Source organism: Entelurus aequoreus, linkage group LG18 (assembly GCF_033978785.1).
Source record: "Entelurus aequoreus isolate RoL-2023_Sb linkage group LG18, RoL_Eaeq_v1.1, whole genome shotgun sequence".
Lineage (NCBI taxonomy): Eukaryota > Metazoa > Chordata > Actinopteri > Syngnathiformes > Syngnathidae > Entelurus > Entelurus aequoreus.
Window position 1 is genome coordinate 33,873,389 of NC_084748.1, and position 13,298 is coordinate 33,886,686.

Here is a 13,298-nt window from a genome sequence, read left to right on the forward strand (position 1 = left end):
TTTCACAGCAAGTTATCAAATGCATGTGCAATTGTGGTATAATATGAGGCAGTAATTATGAGTTAATTATACATGTTTGTCTAAGCTGTGTACCAGGCGTGATGACAATGTTAATGGCCCACACATAGCTCCCAGTAGCGTCTATGACAAAAGGATTATGCATACACTGAACTAATATATATTCATACAAATGAATGAAAACAAAGCCACAAGTCTTTCAATATAATAATTTTAACAATTTGAATAACCTTTTTGTCCTCTTCTTAAAAATGGTTTGGTCCACCATTCACACCAATGTTCCCTCTAAGGCAGGGGTGCCCAAGCTACGGCCCGTGGGAAGTCCCATGTTTAAAAAGATATGTATTTATTATAATAATTTTTTTAGAATTTGTTTTTAAAATCTGTCCTTTCTAATCCATTTTCTACTGCTTGTTACTCTCGGTGTCTCCTAGCCGCTCAGGCAAATCATATTGTCTAAAAATGTATTTTCCCATCGATAACGTGACATCATTGGCAAAGTGCGCGAGGAATAATCAGTCGCGATCAAAAGTTGACATACACTTGTAAAGAACATAATGTCATGGCTGTCTTGAGTTTCCAATCATTTCTACAACTCTTATTTTTTTGTGATAGAGTGATTGGAGCACATACTTGTTGGTCACAAAAAACATTCATGAAGTTTGGTTCTTCTATGAGTTTATTATGGGTCTACTGAAAATGTGACCAAATCTGCTGGGTCAAAAGTATACATACAGCAATGTTAATATTTGGTTACATGTCCCTTGGCAAGTTTCACTGCAATAAGGCGCTTTTGGTTGCCATCCACAAGCTTCTGGTTGAATTTTTGACCACTCCTCTTGACAAAATTGGTGCAGTTCAGCTAAATGTGTTGGTTTTCTGACATGGAGTTGTTTCTTCAGCATTGTCCACACGTTTAAGTCAGGACTTTGGGAAGGCCATTCTAAAACCTTAATTCTAGCCTGATTTAGCCATTCCTTTACCACTTTTGACGTGTGTTTGGGGTCATTGTCCTGTTGGAACACCTAACTGCGCCAAAGACCCAACCTCCGGGCTGATGATTTTAGGTTGTCCTGAAGAATTTGGAGGTAATCCTCCTTTTTCATTGTCCCATTTACTCTCTGTAAAGCACCAGTTCCATTGGCAGCAAAACAGGTCCAGGGCATAATACTACCACCACCATGCTTGACAGTAGGGATGGTGTTCCTGGGATTAAAGGCCTCACCTTTTCTCCTCCAAACATATTGCCGGGTATGGTGGCCAAACAGCTAAATTTTTGTTTCATCTGACTTCACATGGACAAAGATAAGACCTTCTGGAGGAAAGTTTTGTAGTTGGATATACACATTTTATAATGTCAATAACCTTTGTGTCCTCTTCTTAAAAATGGTTTGGTCCACCATTCACATTAATGTTCCCTCTAAGGCAGGGGTCCCCAAACCAGGCCCGCGAGAAGTCCCAAGTTTAAAAAAATAAATATATATATATTATTATTATTATTATTTTTGTATTATTATTATTATTATTATTATTATTATTATTATTATTATTTTGATTATTTAAAAAAAAGAAAAGTCCTTTCTAATCCATTTTCTACTGCTTGTTACTCTCGGTGTCTCCTAGCCGCTCAGGCAAATCATATTGTCTAAAAATGTATTTTTCCATCGATAATGTGACATAATCGTTAAAGTGTGTGCTCTTTCAGTCAATTAGTGTGCGAGGAATATATATATATATATATATATATATATATATATATATATGTATATATATATATATATATATATATATATATATATATATATATATATATATATATATATATATATATATATATATATATATATATATATTTATATATATATATATAAATATATATATATATTTATATATATATATATGTATGTGTATATATATATACAGTATATAAGAAAATCCAAAATTATTTAAAAATTAGTTAAAAAAGTTAAAGTACCAATGATTGTCACACACACTAGGTGTGGCAAAATTATTCTCTGCATTTGGGGAAGGTTGGGAGAGTGGCCGTGCCAGCAACCTGAGGGTTCCTGGTTCAATCCTCGGCTTCTACCAACCTAGTCATTGTGTCCTTGAGCAAGACACTTCACCCTTGCTCCTGATGGGTCGTGGTCATGGCACCGCCATCAGCGTGTGAATGTGTGTATGTGGAAATAGTGTCAAAGGGCTTTGAGTACCTTGAAGGTATAAAAGCGCTATACAAGTATAACCCATTTACCATTTGACCCATCACCCCCTGGGAGGTGAGGGGAGCAGTGAGCAGCAGCAGTGGCCGTGCCCGGGAACCATTTTGGTGATTTAACCCCCAATTCCAACCCTTGATGCTGAGTGCCAAGCAGGGAGGTAATGGGTCCCATTTTTATAGTCTTTGGTATGACTCGGCCGGGGTTTGAACTCACGACCTACCGATCTCAGGGCGGACACTCTAACCGATTGGCCACTGAGCAGGTGGAATGTTTGCCAGCAAGGTTAAGGTGTCAATACAAGGATCTGCCAATGTTTTTACTATGATCCAAGTTTCTCCATGCAACAGGGGCACTTCCACGTTTTTAACTGAACTCCGGGGCCGGTATGAGGTCATTCCTGGGCCGCCAATTGAATAGCCCAGCTCTAGCGTGTTATACAAGTAATAATAAAGACTAAAATGGGGCCACAAACAAAATCCTGCCGATGACGTGGTACCAGGAGCAACTGGTACCTGGACATGGGGACAGGGGATCAAGGTTGGGCGATGGCCGCTCTACCACCTGGCTATGCTCTCTGTTTAATTCTACAGTAGGATGTGAAACAGCTGACAGCAGCAGTTGTCAGGAACATCACATGTCTCCTCAAAGTGTCCCTTCAGGTGCTGGCTTCTTTGAGGAGACTAAAAGCCAGTCGTTTTCAATCACCTAAACCAGCAGCAACACTGTCAGCACTGCTGTCACCGCCTGTGTCGGAGAGCAGAGCGTGTTATCGCAGACAAAGAGAAATGAAGTACAGAGGGAAACAAAACAGCGGGTGGTGGGTTACTAATCCTTTTCACTATTCCTTAAGGAAGGAGCAAAAACAGCACATTTTCTTTGCATTTGTTGTACGCGTAGGAGGCGGCACTGAAAACCGTTTGGACCTTGACATTTGTTGCTAACATTTTATAACAAAAGCACGCTGATCGACGGTTTAGAACATCTTGTGGAATAAATATGACATCAAAACAGCCTGCATCCAAATATTCTTTTAACCCCAAAATACATAATAAAAAAGACTACGAACATTTACATCGGTTGGCTGAAAATATCGGCCATCCCATTAATAAAGGTATAAGTAGAAAAGCACCCGGAGAACGTAGACCTCCGCCAGGCCCTATCTCCCAATAGTGAAAAAAAGTACTGATCCGGATCAGCCCCAAAATATAATCACTTGTTCCATATCCCATTTCTGACATTTACTGAAAGCTAGTTAAAAATCTGCCTATAACTCTTTGAACTATCTGTAGTGGAGTGAAAGAAACAAAATGAAGGCTTTTGTCAGTCATCTACTGTCTTTGTCTCTGTGGGTGGAGGCGGGGGTGCTAGCACACACACACACACACACAAACACACACACACACACGCACGCATTCTTGTATAGGTTACCTTCTTGAGACCTCCGAAAAATGCTTACCTCTTTAGGACCACCCTTTCTAGATATATAAAGATTTATATTTACAAAATTAATAATGTATACATAGTATGCAAATATTTAAAAAAGTAAGCTTTTAGTTAACTTTTTTTTTTTTTTGTAATTGGTTTTTAATCTTCATTATTTACTTTAGGTTATTACAGTATGTCTCTATATACCAGTGACGTGCAGGCGGGGCCTCACCTGCCATCATGGAAAGAAAAAAAATGTAAAAAGAAAAAAAAACAATTAAATTGTTATATGTATCCAGTGATTATACTATAAAGTTAGTTTCCATTTAACTTCACCAATTTTAGATTATTTTTATTCAAAATCGTTGAATTTTCACATTTGCCGTTCAAATACTGAGAAGAGACTTGCTGTGATCAGCAGCCAGTTGAGGCACGTCACTCAGTTGTGCCTCAACATGGATTGCAGACTCGGCTAACTGCTGGCGTGTTGTGCAGTGAGACCGTATTGCTATATGAACTATATTATACATTTCCATAGTTTAGTTAGCTGAGGTATATAATGTACAGTGTATTTTGTCAACAACTGTATGTGTGTAACGTATTTCTTGTGCTGAGCGATCATAAAACTGCTGCGAAGACGCACTGGCTGAGGCTCGCAGTAATCCCGCCTCCTGGTGGATGATGCACTCCCGCCGTAGAATGCACCCCCTGACGGGAGTGTTATATCAACTAAAGCCCACACTTAAACTTTCCACATGCAAGATTGAATCTATTTAAAAAAGTTGTTTAATAAGAAGCATGAACATTATTGTTTTTGCACTTTTTGGCTTCTTATTAAATAACTTTTTTAAATAGATTCAATCTTGCACGTGGAAACTTTAAGTGTGGGCTTTAGTTATAACACTCCCGTCAGGGGGTGCATTCTACGGCGGGGGTGCATTAATCCAGCACAACAGCGGCGCATGGACTTCATTTATAAGTAAAGGTAAGACCATAATAACATTTTTTTTCTTAAATGTGCTTTTTTGTGTGCTACAGTTTGTATGTGTAAAGTTAAAGTTAAGTTAAAGTACCAATGATTGTCACACACACAATAGGTGTGGTGAAATTTGTCCTCTGCATTTGACCCATCCCTTGATCACCCCCTGGGAGGTGAGGGGAGCAGTGGGCAGCAGCGGCGCCGCGCCCGGGAATAATTTTTGGTGATTTAACCCCTAATTCCAACCCTTTATGCTGAGTGCCAAGCAGGGAAGAATACTGGTATGAGTTTTTAAACATAACCCGTTAACTGCTGCCAATCAAATGGTGAATAACATACTCTTTAGGGTTCATATGTTTGTAAATCTGACTGTGATGAAGTCAGCGCCTCACCAGCCATGAACCTCACCGCACGTCACTGCTATATACATATATATATATATTTATTTTTTTTAAATACATATTTTTTTGGGCCAAAGGGGGCGCATTTCAATTTCTTACACACTTGTTATTACAAATGTTGGCCAGAGGGGGAGCACTTTAAATTTTTACACACACTTGTTATTTCATATGTTGACCAGAGGGGGCACACTTTTAAAACCGACACACAGTCAATTTGAAAAATCCCTCCTTTTTGGGACCACCCTAACTTTGATAGATTTCACCACCAGGGGTGCAAATGAGACATTCTCTATTAGTTGCAATGGTTTCCCGTACTGGGACCATGATTTATGTCCTAACTTGTTCACCGGTCCTCATATGGAAGGTACTTTTCCTTGTTGTCTCAAGAAGGGTAGAAATACAAGAAAACACACACACACACACAGTTGAAGCTTGTAATGTAAACGTAGTAGAACTATTCAGATCAGCCCCAAAATGTAATCGCTTGTTCCTTATCCCATTTTCTGAAAGCTAGAGGAGAACATTTTGGGCTGTCAAAATCGGAATGAAAGAAACTGATGTCAAACAATTACATATTCTCTGTCCAGAATATGTATTTGTTTGTCCTCAAGAGAGTGTGGTTTATTTTTAGGGACAGGTAAACAGTTAAGTCTTGACCAGAAGAGTTTGCCCGCACCGTAGCACACCATACCATTCCATACTATACCGTACCACACCACACCATAATAAACCATATCACACTATCCCATACAGTACCATACCATACTAGGACTGCAGCTAGCAAGTATCTTAGTAATTGAGTAATATATCAATGACTTTGTTCGATGAATCGTGCAATCGGATAAAAACTCACCTTTATATAAACAAAGATTTTTCTGCTTGCCATTCATTCTTTTTTTCTAATGAATGCACACCTTCAACATTAAAATTGTACTTTTAACAAGTGAGCATTACCTGAAATGAATACATCATAATAAAGCTTGTAGCGACACATATCACACAAACCACCGCTAATGCATACTTTATGTTCCGGACACTCCCCGAGGTTCGGATTTGATCAATTTGTATTTGTTAAACCCTTTGAACGATGAATCAAAGCAACAGAATATAAATCAAAGCCTTTTTCTAATTGAAATATTTGATTTAATCAAATTACTCGTTGCAGCCCTATACCATAGTACAGTACACCCCACCGTACCTTACCATACCATACCAAACGTTTTCAGGTGACTCTAAAAAAACATGCTTCTAAAGTCAACAGTGCTGTGAAACGTGCTTTGCAGTTTATAGAAAGTCCATGTGACACTTACCTCTGTCGTTGTCTTCCTGGTGTCTGGTGGGGTCTGATGGTGTGTGTGTGAGTGGCAGCTCGCAAAATATCTGCTCACCGGTAAAGCTCCGACACTTTCTTTTCCGACATAGCATGGACATGTGCTGCTGAGTCAACTTCCTTATAAGAAAGCTATTGTCTTTTAGGATACCTTTGTTTCCTGTGTATATATGAAAAAAAAAAAGTACTGCAAAATATGCTGCGGACAAGTTGTTGGGTACTCTCCCTTCCGTCTTCTTTCCTTCCTTCCTTCCTCCCTTCTAATGGATGTTGTTATCCTCAGTGTTCTAACACAGAGCACTGTGCATGGGAAGTGATGCTCTGGGATGGTTGTATAGTGGGAAAAAAACCTCCATATTGGAATGAAAGAACTACAGTACATAACTTATAACAAATGACTTTGAACTAGGGTTGTCAAAAGTGTCTGGGTGTCTGGCTACTAGGGTTGTACGGTATACCGGTATTAGTATAGTACCACAATACTAATGAATCATTTTCGGTACTATATCGCCTCTGAAACGTAATGGTCCCCCCCGGGCCCGCGTCGTCGTCACGTCATGACATTGCTGGTTTTACGAGCATGTTCGGCAGCGCACAATCACAGAGTACTTACAAGCAGACAGTGTGTAGACAGAAAAGGGAGAACGGATGCATTTTGGCTTAAAAACTAACAATAAAGGTGAAGTTATAACACTGAAACGCCCTCAGGAAAAGGTGCTTTAAGACATGGCTAGCTAGCTAGCGGCTAACGTCCAGCCCGAGTCCAGCTACTTCTAAATCACTAATCCTCGCCTCTGTGGCGACAAATAAAGTAAGTTTCTTACAAGTATCATCCCTGCAGGACGAGGAATAGCTAAACATGCTTCACTACACACCGTAGCGCACCGGAATCAAAATGTAAACAAACGCCATTGGTGGATCTACACCTAACATCCACTGTAATGATATCAAGTACATCTAGTCGATACTACTATGATTACGTCGATATTTTTTGGCATCACGACATCTTTCATTTTAAAAAAATGTATTTTATGTTTATAAACTCAGTAAATATGTCCCTGGACACATGAGGACTTTGAATATGACCAATGTATCAGAGGTGGGACCAAGTCATTGCTTTGCAAGTCACAAGTAAGTCTCAAGTCTTTGCCCTCAAGTCTCGAGTCAAGTCCCGAGTCAAGACAGGCAAGTCCCGAGTCAAGTCCAAAGTCAAGACTAGAAAGTCTCAAGTCAAGTCCCAAGTCCTGCATTTTGAGTTTTGAGTCCTTTCAAGTCCTTTTAACCACAGACTAATATTTTTACACAGATTGTGTATGCTTTTAAAACGCTGTATTTATTTATTAAAACAAGTGCATTTGAAATTGCAGGAAAAAAAATAGTGCTGACATTGCAATTCATAATAGCACTATTAACCAGTCATTTTAATAGTTTAAACAATTTTATACATTTAACTCATTCCTTTGCAGAATAAACACATTTGCAAAAACAAACATTAACATACTATTGGTTGTATTTTATGAAAATAATATAACCACAGAGTTGAGAAGGAGCAAAGATCTTCAATATTTGTATGTGAAAATCACAAAGAAATCTTCGGGGGGAGGATGACGCCCCTACAGGGGTTTGATTTACAAACTTTAAGCCCCACCTAAAACAAAATTCACCAGCCGCCACTGATTATGATGCATTCTCATTTTAGGCAAAATATAAGACAATACTTTCTTAACAGTATAATTGTAACCAGGAATAAGTCTTCAAGTAACAATATTCAAATACTAACATTGTTGGGTAAGACAGCATTTGGTTTTATTCTGAATTCAGTGAAACAGATTGGTGGTTTTAGCTGATATAAAGACTTTCAGGTGTTTATATATGTTTAAGTATTTGGCAGACGCTTTTATCCAAAGCGACATACATAAAAAATACATATATAACAATGACTGTAAACATTATCATTCAAGGGAAGAATGTAATAGAAAATATCAATACAAAGTGTCAAGACAGAATAAACTCTCTGCTGCTGCAGCAACAGAGTTACAGTCTATAGGTCCCTAAGATATATAGATATCTAATGTATTCATACATTGTTTATGTAGGATATACGCATGTATATATAACCTAATCATATTGTTTCTTCAACTTAAAAATAGCTGACCGTTTTTTCCCCCCTTCTCTAGGATTATAGTCCCAGTTTTGATCTCGGACGTCTGGTCACTTATAGCATATAAGAATATTATATTACTGTTAAGCAAACTATGAATAATAAAAACGCCAAAACATGTGTCCGTTATCATAGCTACACGTATGACAAAAAAAAACGCATAAAAATCAGTGGTATTCAGTGAGGTAAGATGAATTAAATGCGCTGACAGTTCATTGCTCCTGCCAAATGAATTGCACTGAGTGGAGCGGATCACCACTCCAAGATGGCGGCCCCGCGTCTCGTCTGCGCCAGTAGGCAGTAGCGCTCAATGCTGCGTACCCTTATAAGATGTCTATGGTTATAACGTTAGCAGTGAGTTTACAGCCTCACTGAATAAAAGTCATGTTACTTAGCCAATAAACGTTATCTTACATTCAAAACTTACCCTTCTTTGTGCAACTTCAAATGTCGAACGATGTTGGAAGTTGTTGCGTCTCCGTCTGTAATATTCGAACTGCGTGATTTGCATACGGCAATTCGTTTTTTGTTGACCAAGTCGTAGTTTTTATACCCGAACGAAACCAACTTTGGCATAATTGTTTCTCACTGCCGCGTTGTTTGACAACTCTTGTTCGGTGGTTGTCCTGCAATTTGATTGGATGAGAGCTGTGGGATGAAAACAACGTAGATCTAATTTGATTGGCTGTTGTACTGAGAGCACACCAGCTGACAAGCAGCACACACGCTTATAGACACAGACGTAGAAAATGAAAGATACGGAGCGCTCCCAAATAACTTTTTAAGCTTTGGGTTTTGGGGAAAGTAGCAAGTCATGTCAAGTCAAAAGGCTCAAGTCCAAGTGAAGTCACAAGTCATTGATGTTAAAGTCTAAGTCGAGTTGCAAGTCTCTTTACATTTTGTCAAGTCGAGTCTAAAGTCATCAAATTCATGACTCGAGTCTGACTCGAGTCCAAGTCATGTGACTCGAGTCCACACCTCTGCAATGTATGATCCTGTAACGACTTGGTATCAGATTGATACCCCAATTTGTGGTATCATCCAAAACTAATGTAAAGTATCAAACAACAGAAGAAGAAGTGATTATTACATTTTAACAGAAGTGTAGATAGAACCTGTTAAAAGAGAAAGTAAGCAGATATTAACAGTAAATGAACAAGTAGATTAATAATTCATTTTCTACCACTTGTCCTTAATAATGTTGACAAAATAATAGAATGATAAATGACAGAATATATTACTGCGTACATCAGCAGAATAATTAGGAGCCTTTGTTTGTTTACTTACTACTAAGTTGTCTTGTATGTTCACTATTTTATTTAAGGACAAACTTGGAATAAGAAACATATGTTTAATGTACCGTAAGATTTTTGGTTAAAATAAAGCCAATAATGCAAATTTTTTGTGGTCCCAAAGTACCGAAAAGTATCCACATAATTTTAGTACCTGTACCGGTACCAAAATATTGGTATTGTTACAACACTGCTGGCTATAAATTGAACTTAGGTAAAAGTGAAGTATTTCCTATAAATTATGCTGCTAAGAAATATCCTCTGCACAATTTTCCTTTTTTATAATTGCCTCGCAAAGTTTCACATACTTGGGTGTCCAGGTCACAAGTGGTAGAAAATTAATTATGAATCTACTTGTTCATTTACAGTTAATATTTGCTTACTTTCTCTTTTAACACATTCTATCTACACTTCTGTTAAAATTTAATAATCACTCATTCTTCTGTTGTTTGATACTTTACATTAGTTTTGGATGATACCACAAATTTGGGTATCAATCCGATACCAAATAGTTACAGGATCATACATTGGTCATATTCAAAGCCCTCATGTGTCCAGGGACATATTTCCTGAGTTTATAAACATAATATAATTGTTTTAAAAACAAAACAAGATGTTGTGATGCCAAAAAATATCGACGTAATCATACTAGTATCGACTAGATACGCTCCTGTACTTGGTATCATTACAGTGGATGTCGGGTGGAGCTCCACCAATGGCGTTTGTTTACATTTTGACGCCGGTGAGCTACGGTGTGTAGTGAAGCATGTTTAGCTATTTTAGACAAATAAAGTATGAAACATACTTTATTTGTCGCCATGGAGGCGAGGATTAGTGATTTAGAAGTAGCTAAAACACTGCAGACAGCGGCTGGACTTTAGCCACTAGCTAGCTAGCCATGTCTTAAAGGCCTACTGAAACCCACTACTACCGACCACGCAGTCTGATAGTTTATATATCAATGATGAAATCTTAACATTATAACACATGCCAATACGGCCGGGTTAACTTATAAAGTGACATTTTAAATTTGCCGCTAAACTTCCGGTTCGAAACGCCTCTGAGGATGACGTATGCGCGTGACGTAGACCGGGGAACACGGGTATGCCTTCCACATTGAAGCCAATACGAAAAAGCTCTGTTTTCATTTCATAATTCCACAGTATTCTGGACATCTGTGTTCGTGAATCTGTTTCAATCATGTTCATTGCATTATGGAGAAGGAAGCTGGGCAAGCAAAGAAGAAAGTTGTCGGTGCGAAATGGACGTATTTTTCGAACGTAGTCAGCAACAACAGTACACAGCCGGCGCTTCTTTGTTTACATTCCCGAAAGATGCAGTCAAGATGGAAGAACTCGGATAACAGAGACTCTAACCAGGAGGACTTTTGACTTCGATACACAGACGCCTGTAGAGAACTGGGACAACAGAGACTCTACCCAGGATTACTTTGATTTGGATGACAAAGACGCAGACGTGCTACTGTGAGTATGCAGCTTTGGCTTCTAAACATTTGATCGCTTGACCGTATGTGCGCAACTTTTTTTTGCGTATGTACGTAACTTTTTAAAAATATATAAGCTTTATGAACCTTGGGTTAGGTGAACGGTCTTTTGGGCTGAGTGATTGTGTGTGTTGATCAGGTGTTTGAATTGTATTGGCGTGTTCTATGGAGCTAGGAGCTAGCAGAGGAGCTAGGAGCTAGCGTAACAAACACGCAGGTGTTTTTATGCAGGATTAATTTGTGGCATATTAAATATAAGCCTGGTTGTGTTGTGGCTAATAGAGTATATATATGTCTTGTGTTTATTTACTGTTGTAGTCATTCCCAGCTGAATATCAGGTCACCCCCGGCTCTCACAGCATCTTCCCTATCTGAATAGCTTCAACTCCCCACTAGTCCTTCACTTGCACTTTACTCATCCACAAATCTTTCATCCTCGCTCAAATTAATGGGGAAATTGTCGCTTTCTCGGTCCGAATCTCTCTCACTTCATGCGGCCATCATTGTAAACAATAGGGAACTTTGTATATGTTCAACTGACTACGTCACGCTACTTCCGGTAGGGGCAAGCCTTTTTTTTATCAGATACCAAAAGTTGCAATCTTTATCGTCGTTGTTCTATACTAAATCCTTTCAGCAAAAATATGGCAATATCGCGAAATGATCAAGTATGACACATAGAATAGATCTGCTATCCCCGTTTAAATAAAAAAAATTCATTTCAGTAGGCCTTTAAAGCACCTCTTCCTGAGGGCGTTTCAGTGTTATAACTTCAACTTTATCGTTAGTTTTTATGCCAAAATGCGTCCGTTCTCCCTTTTCTGTCTACACACTGTGTCTGCTTGTAAGTACTCTTTAATTGTGCGCTGCGAACACGCTCCTCTATTCGCAAACCAGCAATGACATGACGTGACGACGACGGGGGTTGGGGGGTAGTGGGAGACCGGTACTTTTCAAAGGTGGTATAGTACCGAATATGATTCATTAGTATCGTGGTACTGTACTAATACCGGTATACCGTACAACCCTAGTCTATTATGGTGGGTGGACTTTTGTAGTGATGGCGATTCAGTTCCCCAACACCCAGCCCTCGGGGATAACCGATGCTGGTCCCAGGCTTCAGTAAGGTTAGCGTTGTGCCAAGGAGGGCGTTTTGCGTAAAAACAAATGTAATATATCCTGCGATGGACTCGCTGCGGCAAAATAAAATTGTGTTTATACCTCTGGTTACTGTGTCAACGTTGCTTTTCAAAAAAGTTGGCTTAAAGAACAAAATTATTTTTTGTACATTTCTGCATGTTGACCTTTGAGTCCTGTTGACGAGCAGCTGCAGTGAAAGCAGGCGGTGCTGATCCTTTCAGTTGTTGAAGACCACAAATTACATTGACATGCAGCAATTATTCCAAAAAAAAAAAAAAAAAAAAGCCCAGCTGGACAAGATGTTTTTGCACATACATATATACATACATACACCTGTGCCTCGATATCTTCATTCCCGGTGCCCCATTAGTGAGCTGTGCTGTGTGGGGTTGAGACGTCCGCATTAAAATTTTCATTTCCTCTCAGCGTGTTTCCATTAGGAAGGCAACCACTCCAGCAGCTCAATTTATTCAACCACATTGTGCTGCTGCTACTGTATGTGTGGCCGTGTAATGAGCTCTTAATGGGCCTCTTTTCACCTACACTAAACTGCCACCAGAGCTACTTTGGGCTCAGATGCAGAAAACTTGCAGTACCTCATGCTTTTACTCAGAAATGACATCAGAATTAGAATCAGAATCAGAAACACTTTATTAATCCCAGAGGGGATGTCAGAATAATTGTATCTAAGTTATCACAAAACTTTGTGTTACATTGAGTTCAGCTCGCCCTGCGAGAGGACAAAAGCCGTCTTTGATCTTACCAAGCAAAAGGCTTGTAAAACTCCACTGTGTACGATGGGAAGCGACATGAAGGCGTCGGTTTC

General features: G+C 39.0%; 1 protein-coding gene and 1 long non-coding RNA gene across 2 annotated transcripts in view; one reads left to right on the plus strand and one right to left on the minus strand.

The window, feature by feature from the left end:
* Nucleotides 1–6,478, minus strand: part of LOC133633580 (uncharacterized) — a 57,994-nt gene extending 51,516 nt beyond the window's left edge. The window contains exon 1 of the mRNA XM_062026154.1: nucleotides 6,356–6,478. The gene's annotated coding sequence lies outside the window, so the exon portion shown is untranslated. The remainder of the gene's footprint in view (nucleotides 1–6,355) is intronic.
* Nucleotides 1–13,298, plus strand: part of LOC133633581 (uncharacterized) — a 129,065-nt gene that overhangs the window by 69,932 nt on the left and 45,835 nt on the right. The window lies entirely within an intron of this gene.